The following is a 13,538-nucleotide window of genomic DNA, read 5'->3' on the forward strand; positions in this document are numbered from 1 at the left end:
ACCCTGGGCTTGGCTATTTCCAGCCTAGGCCCAAATGCCATGGCCTGTACTGCCCAAACCTCCCTCTGAAAGCCAAGCAGAGACCTTGGTGGGAAGTGGGGATGGAAAAGGCCTCAGATGTTAGGATCTGCTTCCCAAAGACATTGTAGTGAGAGTGGGCACAGAAGCCCAGTCTGTGCGTCACTAAAATCGGGCAGGCTTGGGAACTGGGCTTGCCAGGCTATGTGTGTCCTGCCCACAAGCTGAGCTCACCCTCTCTGAAGTACCTCTACCTCTCAGCCTGCAGAATACAGTCTAGATTCAGACTGGCCTGGGTTCCAATTCTGATACTGCCACTTCTTGGGCAAGAAACTCCATCTCCCTTGGCATCGGTTTCCTCATCTGAAAAGTGGGGATCACGACAACTCATCTAAAAGATGTGTTATGAGGATTAAGCAAGTTAGTACCAGTAAAAGTAGTTTCACATAGTAGGCTCTTTCTCTTTCCCTAACACATATATACTGAGCCCTGTTGAGCACTGTTCTCAGTATGTGGGACACTCGGCATGCAACAGGCCCAAATCCCTGCTCTCCTGGATCTCACAAGGTATTGTATGTGATGGGGTAAGATGGCCAATAAACAAAAAGCATAGCAAGTAAATTACATGACATGTTAGATGATAGGAAGTGTTATGGGAAAGGAGAAAGTGGAGCAGGAACAGGGGACAGGTGCACTAGGCTGCAGTTTTAAATGGAGCAGTCATTGAGAAGGTGACATTTGAATAAAGATACATAAGAGATGAGGGAGAGCAAAAACCCTGAGACAAGGTCATGCCTGGCATGTCCCAGAAACAGCAAGGAAGCCAACGTGGCTGGAGGGGAGGTAGGAGATGATCAGAAAGGAAGCAAGCTGGGGGCAGCTGATCATTTTGGGCCTTGTAGGCTACTGTACAGCTACTTCCTAGGTGGTCATAGAAGGAGTAACCTGCAGAATGGCCCTGATGGATGAGGAGGAGTTCACTGAGCCAAGAAGCAGACAGGCTCAGAGGTGTATCCAGAAAAGAGGCTCTTCCACAGGGGGAGAACCCTGGAGGGCAACTGGAAAGACGGAAGATTTTTGATGTGAGTTTTTGTAAAAGGTGAACTGCATCTGAGGAAGAAATAGCTCCTCTTTTAAAAGGCGAGGTAGGGCCACCATATCTCAGATCCTGTATTCACCACTTTTTCCCTAACTACATACTTGCCCTTATCACAGCTCAGTTTCCTCCCTGCCCCTCATTTGCATCACATAGGTGTACACACACACACACACACATGCACGCACACACAATCTGACCTGCCCCTGCCCAGCTAGACAGCAGGTACCTAACGGGTCAGACACTGCAGCCGACCTACTCCACCTCTCTGAGCCTCTGTATTCTTAAGCTGGAACTAACCATATCTTTTTTACAGGGTTGATTATTGGTAAGGATTAAACTAACATGTTTAAAACTCCCTTGCAAAGGATAGCATCCTATACAAACAGAAGTGCTAGGTATTGACCTGATACAAGAAAAAAATAACTGCAAGTTACTTTTATCCTATAAGAATTTTCCTTCAGTATCTACACTGTCCCAATTCCCTGATAATCACTCCAGCAACACACAGTAGGGTGGCACAGAATACTGGCTCAGAACATTTTTGTTAGATGAATGAATGAGCAGATGAAGAACAGGACGAATCCAGGCATAAAAGCAGGCAGGTAAGCTGCTGGTGAGGAATGTGGAGGAGGCAACTTGTCAAGCAGGGGCTATGAAGGCGCTGGAGCCCTGAGCCCTAACAATGGCAAGAAAAACCGTCATAACCTCCCCCATTCCCAGAGGCCTCCGCCCCAATCTTTGAGCCCCGCCTGCTCTTCCTCTCCCTCTGATAAAAGTCACTGCCCTCTCACTTAGGTGCCATTAGGACGCTAATGATGTGTGATTAGACCTACTCTGAGACTCCCATTGACTGACCTCAGGATGGCAGAGGTTTGCCTGGAGGCCAGGAAAGAAAAACATACAGAAAAGGAGAGACCCAGGGAGCTGAGGCCCAGCTTAGGCTCTGAAGGGAAGTCAGGGAGGCACTGGGTGGGCACAGTCAAGAGCAAGTTAGGGGCTCTGCATCTTCAAGGGGACTTTTTTGAAGCCAGAAAGAACCTTGTTGGCCATACGAGCTCTAACTCCCTTATCCACAATTCTGAAATCCAAAACGCTCTAAAGAATGTCTTTGGTAACTTGACCTGAACATATCCAAGGCTATATATAGCCTTGATCTCTCCCACTTTTTGTGAATATTCATGTTTTGCTGCACAAATGTTAATGTATTTGATTAAGAATGCTGCTCCAGGCCACAATGGTGTGTTAAATGATGTATGGATATATATCCTATTTTGCCATCTAACATCCAAAAAATTCTGAATTCTGAATTCTGAAACAAATGTGGCTTCAAGGGTTTCGGATGAGAGACTGGAGATCTACTCTACTCAGTTGTGGATTTCTTTAAATTGCATATTCCTCCATTGACTCATTCATTCATTCATTCATTCATTCATTCATTCATTCATGTACTCAGTCTTCACAGCCTTCACCACCTACATGTATCCTTTTGCTGTTGGAGAAGGCCCTACATCCATATTTTTCCTCAGCAAGTGCCCACTGAGTCTTTCTGGATGTGAGACCCTGGCCTGGGCCCATAAGGGCTCATCTTACATGTCTTTCTGTCTCTGCATTTGTCCACTGGGCTGTGTCCTCTGTTTCCATCTGACTTCCACTCCGGATGGGGGTTCTTATGTGAACAGGGCATGATCTTCTGCTTGCCCCACAGATCTTGGCATGCATGTTGGTCTCTGCAAGTGGAGTGCCCTCAACAGCCTCCTACAGACACAGAGAAGGCCCAGGCCCAGTTCTCTAAGGTGCTCATGCATACCTGGAGCAGTGGGCCACCCAGAGTGGCACCCAGAGAATCACAGACCAGTAGGGCAAGAAGGACCTGCCAGCGCTTCTGGTTCAGCCCCTTCTGGTGCTTTGGTCCCCTGAAACAAGGCCCTGCAAAGCCACCTGGACACTGCTGTGGCCCATTCCATGACATACAATGCTGCCTCTGGAAAACTGCTGTCTGATAAGAGGATACCTGCCTACATGGTACTCTGCCCATGAATCCTGGGAGCAGTGAGAGATGCAATCATTCAAAGTGGGGGAAACCAGGGAAGGCTTTCTGGAGGAGGTACTTCTAGAACATTTTGAAGAAGAAAAAGGATTTTGGTAAGCTTTGTGTGTTTGTGCAATAGTGGTGGTTGTGGTGGTGGTGTGTGTGGTGGGTAGATACAGCATTCCAGGGGAAGCTCTTGGAAATGATAATGAGCCCTGGTTATGGTGGACAGGGTGATGCAGCCCCCAGGTCCCCTGTCAATGAAGGACTTGTTGCCCCAGCTGCTGTCAGTGCTATCAGAGTGCAGCCTTCCACTGTCAGTCTCTTTTGCCCCAGTTGCAGAGCCTCCTTGCTCAGAGATGGGCCCTTCCATGCATGACCCATATCCAGTGAGAGTCAATCCAATGAGGAGTAAAGGCAGGTATGTAAAGGCCCAGCCAGCTATTTCAGATCCAAGTTTCCCTGTGGAAATTGCCAGGGCTCGCATCTCAGCTTGACTTCTCCCTCTGCTCAATTTGTTTTCTCCTCCCACCCCCAGTGACCTCCCTAATAAATACGCATGGAAACCACCTCAGAGCCCGCTTCCCAGAGAACTCACCTACCAGACTTGGGGGTGGTGGGGAGGAGGTCAGAAGAGGGTGCTGTTGGCAGACTGCTGTTGGAGGGACTGTTGGCAGATTGGGCTGGAGAGGCAGGACCTGGACAGCCCACAATATTCCCTCTCCTTGTTTGGGCTTAAGGTCCCTAATGCAGGGCCCACTTGCTCTCACAGGACTTCAGGAGAGGGTGCTAAAGCCATGAGTTGGCAGGAACCGAGCACGTGCCACCTGCCAGGCACTCTGTTAGGTACTTAGTGCCTGTTATTTAGTGGGATCTTCACACCGACTCTACCTGTAGGTTTTATAACTCCTTATCTTTAATAGATGAAGGAACTGAACACTGAGGAGTTTCAGTCCTTGCCAAGGTCATGCAGCTAGAAAGTGGGAGCACCTACAACTGAAGTCTGACGCCAAATACACAAGCCCGTGTGTTTCTTCCAAGAGGCCCCACCCCTCCATAGAGCAAGAGCAATGTTATCTCTGATGGCCAAACCTGTGGAAAATTTCTATGTTTGCTAAATGAACTAAGTAAAAACCTAGTTTCCTTTTCTTGGTGTCAGCTAAGTGCTCCGACTATGGCCAGGGTCAGGGTTCTGTGCCTCACCTGAAGCCAATGCCCAGTTGTGTGTGTGATTTCGGGTTCATTCTGAGACCACAGGACAGCACTTTTGTCTCGGTAAAATTAACTAACCATGACACTACTGGAGGGCCATCCTGCTCTCTCAATCCAAACACCATCTTTTAAGAGAGAAAGAAAGCAGAAAGGGGTGGGAGGGGATGCCAAGGAGTAAGGAGACGGATTTGAAGGGGTTCTATTCAACCTTTTATCCATCATCAAAACCCTCCATCATTAGGTTAGCTGTGCCCGTCTGTCCCATAACATTTACAGACAATCATAAAAGGGAGGGTAATGACTGCAATTACAACTGAAGGACTGGTTTAATGAATATTAAACAGCTTTGAACATCAAAGTATTGGCTAAAGTGGAAACCTAATATCTCTCCTCTCAGTCCCTGCTGCCCTGCAAAAGGGTAAGGCAGATGGCCTGGCCTTCTGCAGGGCTGTCAGGAACAATTTGCAAGAGTCACCAAGGGGCACTTGGAACAAGTCCTTCTGGCTGGAGACTGGCCCAAGAAATAAAGGGATCTGCCATTATCTTCTCTGCAGCAATCAGCAGGGGAGAACAGCCATCTCACAGAGGAAACAGAGTCCAGGAGAAGCAGAGTCTCCCTCCTAGGGAAGTCTGCTCAGGTAGAACCACAGGGAAGCCCTTGCTCAGCCAGCATGGCTCAGTGGCAAGGGGCCTGGACAGCCTGCTTTCACCCCTCCACCCCTCCCAGTCCTTTCCTGATTCTGTCAGCACACAAGTTCTCTGCCTCCAGGCTGGTTGCTATTCAACAGACTCCACCTCCCTGACTTCACTCATTCATTCAGGTATTTAGAGAGCTAAACAAGACATAGCCCCTGCGCTCAAGGAGTTCATGGTCTAATGGAAGCAACAGATACATAAGAACTAACACTGATATAGATTGATTACAGCCATGGGGGCACACTTCTGCGGAAGAGTGGTTCAGGCTAATGGAGCAACATAATTAACCAGGCAGGTCTGTGTCCTCAAAGAAGTCCAGGGTCTAGTTAGGGGGACAGCCACATTGGCAGTCAGTGGGACAAGTGCCATGTGAAAATCCAGGATGAAGGGCAGTTTGGGGCTCCTTGAGCAATCAGAGAAGGCCTCACAGAGGAGGTGACATTGAAACTGGGCACAGAAGACGAAGAAACTCATCTGTGGGGCAAGGAGCCATAGGATGCCCTAGAAAACAGGCAGCTACCATCCTGGTAAGTTTCCTCCTGATCCCTCCACCCACTTTTCTGCCCACTCCCCCAGCACAACCTTCATCTGGCCAGTCCCTCATGGTTGCCCCAGTGTCTACTGTTCATGAATGGCCAAATATTTTGACCAAGCCTCCCACAAGGTGCATCTTCCCTGGTTGGCCCTGACTGGTCTTTACCAAGAGTTTATGTGGGACAGGTGCTGTGCTCACTGGTTTCTCATAGGACCCTTGGAACCTCATGGCTTGCGGTTCTGAGGAGGCTTCTAACCCTTCTTCCGTAACCAAGTTCTCAGGCATGTGCCTCTCTTGAAAACCAGGGCACAACAGATGTTGATAAAATGGTGGGATGAAAGAGAAGCCTCTGTGTTCCCAGGGTGACTGCCAAGTAGATGGGCAAACAGTGGGTCCAGAGAAAAACCAAGACCCATGAGAAGGAGTCCAGAGTCCTCAGGCCCTTTAGGATCCACAGTGGCTCTATACTCTAAGGCCAGCAGTGGGCAACTTGACTTCCTGTGACTGGAAATTCTTTCTTTAAGAGACAAGGTCTAGCTCTGATACCCAGGCTGGAATGCGGTGGCATGATCATAGCTCACTGCAGCTTTGAACTCCTGGGTTCAAGTGATCTTCCTGTCATATCCTCCTCAGTAGCTAGGACTACAGGGTTATACCACTATGCCTGGTTAATTTTTAGAGACGGGGTCTTACCATGTTGACCAGGCTGGTCTTGAACTCCTTGCCTCAAGCCATCCTCCCACCTTGCCCCCCACCAAGGTGCTGGCATTACAGGTATGAGCCAACCTGCCTGGCTTAATGATGGACATTCTTTAGTCCGTGTGGTTGTTGAGCACCTGAAATGTGGCTCTTGAGACTAAGGAATATAATTTTAATGTTGTTTAATTAAATAGCCACATGTGACTAGTGGATAGCACAGGTCTAGTCATAAATTCATCCTGGTCTCTTAAGCATGCCAGATTTTTTCATGCCTCATGGCCTCTTCTGCCTGGAAAGTCATTTCCCTCTTCTCTGTCTGGGTTCATGAAGTCACTCAAGAGTCACCTTCCTGGAGGAGTGTTCCCAAGGCTAAGTGAGATGCCTCCTCCTGTCCGCCAGAGCTCTTGGGCTTCCTCTGGTCATGTTGCTTATTTATACATCTATCTCAGCTTCTAGACTGGTGACGTCTGTTGGAGGGCACCCTTGAGAGTGTACAACAAATTGCCTTGGGGCTTCTACACACAACCTCCACCTGCAACTTCTGCACACCCCATGTCAGGGGGCTTCTGACACCCCTCTGCCTAGGGGCTTCCAACCATCCCCTATGCCTTGCCATTCACAGAGACCCAGCTGTGCCTCTCCTACTGCCCAGCTGTGCCTCAGGGTCTTGGTGTGAAGACCTCACTGTGAAGTAGTGGGTAAGAAAATGGGTTGGGAATCATTTTCAGAGCAGGGGCTCCTTGAGGAGAAGGAGCTTTGTCTGCATCATGTCTGTGCCCCCAGGGCCCAGCAGAGCCAGGCACAGAGATGGGATGGGGATTGTGTGAGGAGAGAGGGAGGGAGGCACTGGGAGTTTCCTGTAGGGTGGAGTCAAGGCTTGAGACCCTGAGAAAATAGTTGGAAGGGAAGCAAAGCGGAAGCTCCACTATCACAGGGCTTCCTGGGCAGGGGAAGTTAGAATCAGTACAGTTCTGAACCCAGACTGCAGGCAGGTGGAGGAGTTTCCTTTCCAAATCCCCCAGGGTGGCAATGCCTCTCATTACCATAAATGAGAATGGCCGCTAAATCCTGCATTAGGCTAAAAACTTAACACCCAGTAAACATTTATTGATCACATGTAACCCTGATTAACCCCTAGAGCACCAGGGGCTCACCAGGCCAGGGTACAGGATCTGCCTGCCTGCTCCAATTTGGTCAGATCAGGTCACTCTCCTGCCTCTGCTTCCTGCTCTGAGGTGTCTCTCCTTGGCCCACACCCACTGAGCACACCCTTTGGGCCAGGCCCTGTGTGATGAACCCACGAGTTCATTCTGAGGAAGAAAAGAGATGGGCATATTTCCTCTAAACCTAACTTGAGCACAAACTAAAATAAGGGGTGCAGAAGAAGCTGCAACAGGGCACTGATTGTGAGATTTGGAGAGTGGGATGATGTTTGCAGAGGGGAAATGAGGGAAGGCTTCCTAAAAGAGGAGTGATCTGAATCTAACCTTGAAAGATGGGTGGGAAGAATGTGGTAATAGGTCAGGGTCTTGGAGGCCATTAAAAGAGATGGAAATAGGGTGACCAACGGCTGGGATGGGGGAAGCACAGGGTGTGGTGGAGAAAGCACTGGGGGCTGAGAAAACAGACAGGGAAATCAAGGAGTCTAGATTTTACTCAGGAGGTGAAGACATTTACATGATGGATCCTTTCCCATCCTGGGGCAACTCTTATAGGAGCAAATATTCAACCCCTGATGGAAACCATGTTACTATGTTACAACAGTGGAGCAGTCCCAGGGCTCTCACTCTTTACCTGAGAGAATCTCATCTTCACAATAAGATCATGCACTCCCAAGGGGGAGACCATGCAGCCTCCTTTCTCTCCTGCAACGCCTAGCACAGGAGAGGAGGAGGGTCCTGGAAAGCCATGTTGACCCACAGCCTAATTCCTCCCTATCATACTTGCCTCCATACCAGAAATTCCACCATTAACGCTGTTCTTCTAATTGAGTTAAGCATTACCCTCCATACATTATATTCTGACTCTGCTTTCAAAATATAATATCCTCTGTGCTCTCTCCTGGTATAGGCTGACTCCTAATGCTCCAAATCACTTAAATGATATTCAGTATGCTCCCTAAAAAAACATCAGATTTAAGTTAACATACTCTGATTCTACATAAACCAGCTGACATGTTGAGCCCATAGCCTGGGCTCTCTGTGGAGGACACAAAGGAAGACACAGGCTGAGCCTGCTTTCGGGGAGTTCGTGGTCAAAGAGGAGGACAGGAGACAGGGAACAAGTAACCGGAAAGAGGGAGAAATCATGACTGCCAAAGCAGGGATTCACAGGACAAGGGGTGCTTGAGAAAAGCAAATGGAATGAGGCAACACATGTATAAGCATCTGGCTCATGCCTGGAGGGCAACAGGTTCTCAATAAATAGTGGCTAAGTTTAAACTCCATTCCTTTATTTTTCTCAAAGGGTCCAAGACCTGGGGACTACTATGGTGTGACGAGCAATGAGAACCAACTTCCCAGAAGATCAGGCCTGGCAGCTGGGGATGGGGAAGGGAGTGGTAGCTAGATGTTTGAACAGGGAAGCATCTGAAGGTTCCCTTAATCCAGCCTTATCTTTGGGCCTGTTTCTGATTGGGGTTCTCAGGGAGTACGTGTTGCAACTTACCCCATCCCATGCAGCAGAAATATACTAGCACCCTACATCTACATGGTTCCCTAGCCACTCCTGCCCCCAGCATCCCATGGCTGTGCCTCCACTTCAGATAAGAAATCTATATTTCACATCCTTTGCACCTGATGCCACAATTCTTCCACTCTGCTGCTCTACATAAACCCTCCTGACATTCTCCTTTTCCCTCTCTGCATGTCTATCTCTCTGCCTCCTTCCCCCCTCTCTCTTTTCTTTCTCTTTCTACCTCCCTTTTGTCCCCAGCCCTCAATCTCTATGGCATATGGTGTGAGAGGATGCAGCCATACATATTTGGGAGGGGTCACCTCTCTGGCCCCCAATAAGGAACCAGCTGCAGAGACAGTGAGAAGTGCAAGGCAAGGCTTTAATTCTGGGGAAGGGCTACCTGATGTTAGCTGCTTCCCGTTTGGAGTTTCACCAGCCTCTGCCCCTTGCACCTGCTGCTCTTAGCCCCAGCACTCCACATTACTTCTGGGCTTAGAGGTCTTCACAGCACTCCTACCATGTCTCATTATTTTATGCCCCGAAACCAGTAAACAATGGCTCAGAGAGTGACACACCCTTGCTCAAGGTCATACCACAGGCCTGCGGCAGAGCTGGGATCAGAAGCCAGGTTTCCCGAGTGCTCCCTACTCCAATGCCCCTCCTGTGGCACTGACTAAGGCCCCATGAAAGAAAAACACGATTGGTTACATCGTGTGGTGTGCACACAGTGTACCAGCCACAGAGCTCCGCACTTTGAATGACTCATTGAAGAAACATGACTCATTTATAATGAGTTATAGTCTTGATAACCCTACGAGGTAGATACTATTATCATCCCTATTTCACAGATGAGAAAACTCAAGCTCAGAAAGGTTAAGGAACTTGCTAAAGGTCAACAGCAGTGAGTTCACATTAGAGTTTGATTCAATCCAGGTTTTCTTGCACCATGCTCCATGCTCTTAGCCATGGTGAGATAATGCCTTTCTAAGAACCCAGGAATTCTGATCCCAGTCTTGAGGTTGCCTTTCTTCCCCTCTTCTCAGCTCCATTCTCCCTGACAGGATTCGAGCGTAGCAGGGCTCCATCCAATCTCCCTATGGGATGAGACTGATTCCCCAAGCCTAGACGGGTAATACTGCAACCCTGCTCGGTAGCAGCTTGGCTGGAGGCTGTCAGCCGGCTGTCAACCACACCACAGGAAAAGCTGAATTTCTCCACAGCTGCCCCTGCAGTTCAAAGGAACAGGGGCCCAGAATCTTGGCTAGGATGGCCTGTATTATGACAGGTCCAGGAACCTTAAAAGCAAAAGACAGCTTAATAATGCAGCAAAGAAAACACAAGCCCTTTGGCCTGGCTCTTGAGGGCAGCCAGAAGCTTAGCAGGGGGACCTGCCAACTCCAATCCCTTGTGCTGTCGGTCCCCCTCTGGCAATAGGCACAATGTTGGAAAACACGGTGCCTGCCCAGTTTCAGCCCCTTCCCTGGACAGTGATGGCCTGCTCCCTGGAATAGGCTTGGCAGTCTCCTGCCTGCACATGACGGGCAGCCCGTGCGAGCACCAGCCGGCCGCTGGCATGGGGAGGGAAGGGAGGGGGGAGTCTGGCTCCAATAATACACATTTTCCAGGCACAAAAGTGTGGCTATTCAGGCAAAGATGCTATAAGCTCCAGCAGCTGGGGCTGTGGGCCCCAGGCTGCCTTCACAAATACACTTTCATGCTTATTAGAAACACTTTCTTTCATGACCAGGGATTTGTTCATTAGTCGGGCTGGGCTACTAACGTGGCTTTTTACAAGAGAGTCATGGTCATTGAATTTGGTTTTCTAGCTCTCCTCAAGCCACTGAATAATGGAGATATTAAAGCAAGAACAGGTGGGCCCACCTCTCTTAAAGAAAACTTCTGAGAACAGGAAATGATATAATATCAAAAAGTATTTGTTGAGTATCTATTCTGTACCCTACACGTACCAGGTATCCTTCATGTTTCTTGTGTTCCTTCTACTTAATAGATGAGGAAACTGAGGCTCCAACATGAGTTACAGCTTGAGGTTACCCTGTAAATAGGGAGGGGAACTGGGATTTGAACCTGGTTTGTATGACTTTTGACTGGTGCTTTCTCCATTACGCCATGTCAGGAGGGAGAAGCCAGTTGCCGGGTGCATTCATGTTTGTTCTCACTCTTTATCCATCTAAAGGAGGAGGATCCCAGGCCGCTGGAGGTCATGAGAAAAGCAAAAGAAGGAGTCCTGATTCTAGAAGTCAAATTGGTAGGAAAACCCTTGCAATGTTTCCTTTGACCTGCCTCCCTTCTGTGTAATAATTGATTGAAAGAATTAAGCTTTAACTGTCTTTCTAGCAATAATGCTAACTGCAGTATTCACTGGTGTCATAATGTCGTAGAACCCACTTGGGAAGGCAAATTGAGGTACCTGGTTGTGGGTGGCACAAGGAGAGGGACTAGTTAAAGTTTTTGCCTCTTCTCTTCCTCCAAATTTTCTGAATTTCTTTCTTTTCTCATCAAAAAGTAACCGGAGAAGTGTTCCCTCCCATGAAACTGTGGAAACCTGGGAATGACCTAAATGTGGTCTGTGGCCATTAGAAATGAGACCATGGATATGTATTTATCCATAGTGGGAAGATGTTCATGATATATGGTGAACTAAATACAGGAAGCTTCTGAAGAGTATGTATAATAATAATCCAATTTTTATAACTATGTATTCATCTATATGTACATACAGAGAGAGACACAAATTTGCAAAGGGAAATGTCTAGAAGGATATTCATCAAATGTTAACAGTGGGTATCCCACCAGATGGTGGAATTTTATAACTGCTTTGTTTATGCCTTTTACGATGATTACATGCTATATAACAATACATACTAGTATGGTTTGTTTTTTAAAAAGAGGAAAAATTTTGCAATCAGATAATTGATTGGGAGAACTCATGCCAATCAAGAAGTCCTCTGGGCCTCAGCTTCCTTATCTGTAAAATGGGCTTCCTACTCCACCTCCAGAGTTGATTCAAGGGTTAGATAAATTCCATGAAGGGACCTGGTGCCCGGGACTACCCAGTCTGCACAGGCTCCTATTCTCTCCCTCCCGTGCCTCTCCCTCACTCTCATTTCCTGTCTCTTGCCACCTCCTCTGTCTCCTTTCCTTCCTCCATTCTATCTGCAGCTCTTTCTCCTCCAAACCTCCCTGGCCTTTTCTTCAACCCACAATGGCCAAGGAGCCAGCTCAGCCAGGCACACAAGTCACACCAGTGTCCCAGTTGGGAGGCAGCAGGCCATGGAGGGCTCTGGCTCCTCATACCATGTACAGAGATGGTTTTGGGAGGGGGCAGTTTCAGCATTCTGGAACACCTGCCCCCTGAGGCCCTTCTAACTGCTCCTCAGGACAGTCTATCTGAACTGCAGCTCCCAGAAGACACAGCAGACTTCCTTTACAGAGCTTCAGCGCATGAATCTAGGCCGGAAGATAAGGGCTGGATGTCAGGAAGGTCTTTCAAACCACGAGGAACCTTAAAAGCAAAAGCTTCTGCCCAGCTCCTGCTGCTCTTGACTTCCCGCTTTCCAGGCCAGCCTCGTGAGTGGCCTGTGTGGTTAGTCACCACCTGATCTTGGCTCCTGCCATTCCTTTCACTAGGTGTGCTCTTGATAATAACTGACATCTATTAAATAAGTGTGGACACGTTCTAATTCTCACTTTAACTGTGCAAGGTAGTGTGTTAGTCTGTTTTGCACTGCTATAAAAGAATACCTGAGGCTGGATAATTTATAAAGAAAAGGGGTTTATTTGGCTCACGGTTCTGCAAGCGCTACAAGAAGCATGGCACAAGCATCTACTTCTGGTGAGGGCCCCAGGCTGCTTCCACTCCTGGTGGGAAGAGAAGGGGACCTGGCATGTCACATGGCCAGAAAGGGAGCATGAGAGAGAGAGAGAGAGACAGAAAGAGGGGGAGAGAGAGAGAGAGAGAGAGAGAGAGAGAGAGAGGAAGAAGGAGGAGGAGGAGGAGAAGGAGAAGAAAGGAGGAGGAGGAGGAGGAGCAGCCAGACTCTTTTAAAGCACCGGATCTCATGGGAACCAAAAGAATGAGAACTCACTCATTATCATGGGGAGGGCACCAAGACATTCATGAAGGATCTGCCTCCATGACCCGAACACCTCCCACCAGGCTCCACCTCAAACACTGAGGATCATCTTTCTTTTCTTCTCCCTCCCTCCCTCCCTCCCTCCTTTCCTTCCTTCCTCTCTTTCTTTCTTTCTTTCTTTCTTTCTTTCTTTCTTTCTTTCTTTTTTCTTTCATTTTCTTTGAGACAGTCTTGCTCTGTTACCCAGGCTGGAGGCTGGAATGCAGTGGCACGATCATGGCTCACTGTTCCTCCCCTATGTGGGCTCAAGCAATCCTCCCACCTCAGCCTCCTGAGTAGCTGGGACTACAGGCACATGCCACCACGCCCGGCTGATTTTTGTATTTTTTTGTAGAGATGGGGCTTCACCAAGTTGCCCAGGCTGGCCTTGAGCTCAAGCGGTCAGCCTGCCTTGGCTTCCCAAAGTGCTGGGATTGTAGG

Source organism: Rhinopithecus bieti, unplaced genomic scaffold (assembly GCF_001698545.2).
Source record: "Rhinopithecus bieti isolate Rb0 unplaced genomic scaffold, ASM169854v2 scaffold_6776, whole genome shotgun sequence".
In the NCBI taxonomy this organism is placed as follows: domain Eukaryota; kingdom Metazoa; phylum Chordata; class Mammalia; order Primates; family Cercopithecidae; genus Rhinopithecus; species Rhinopithecus bieti.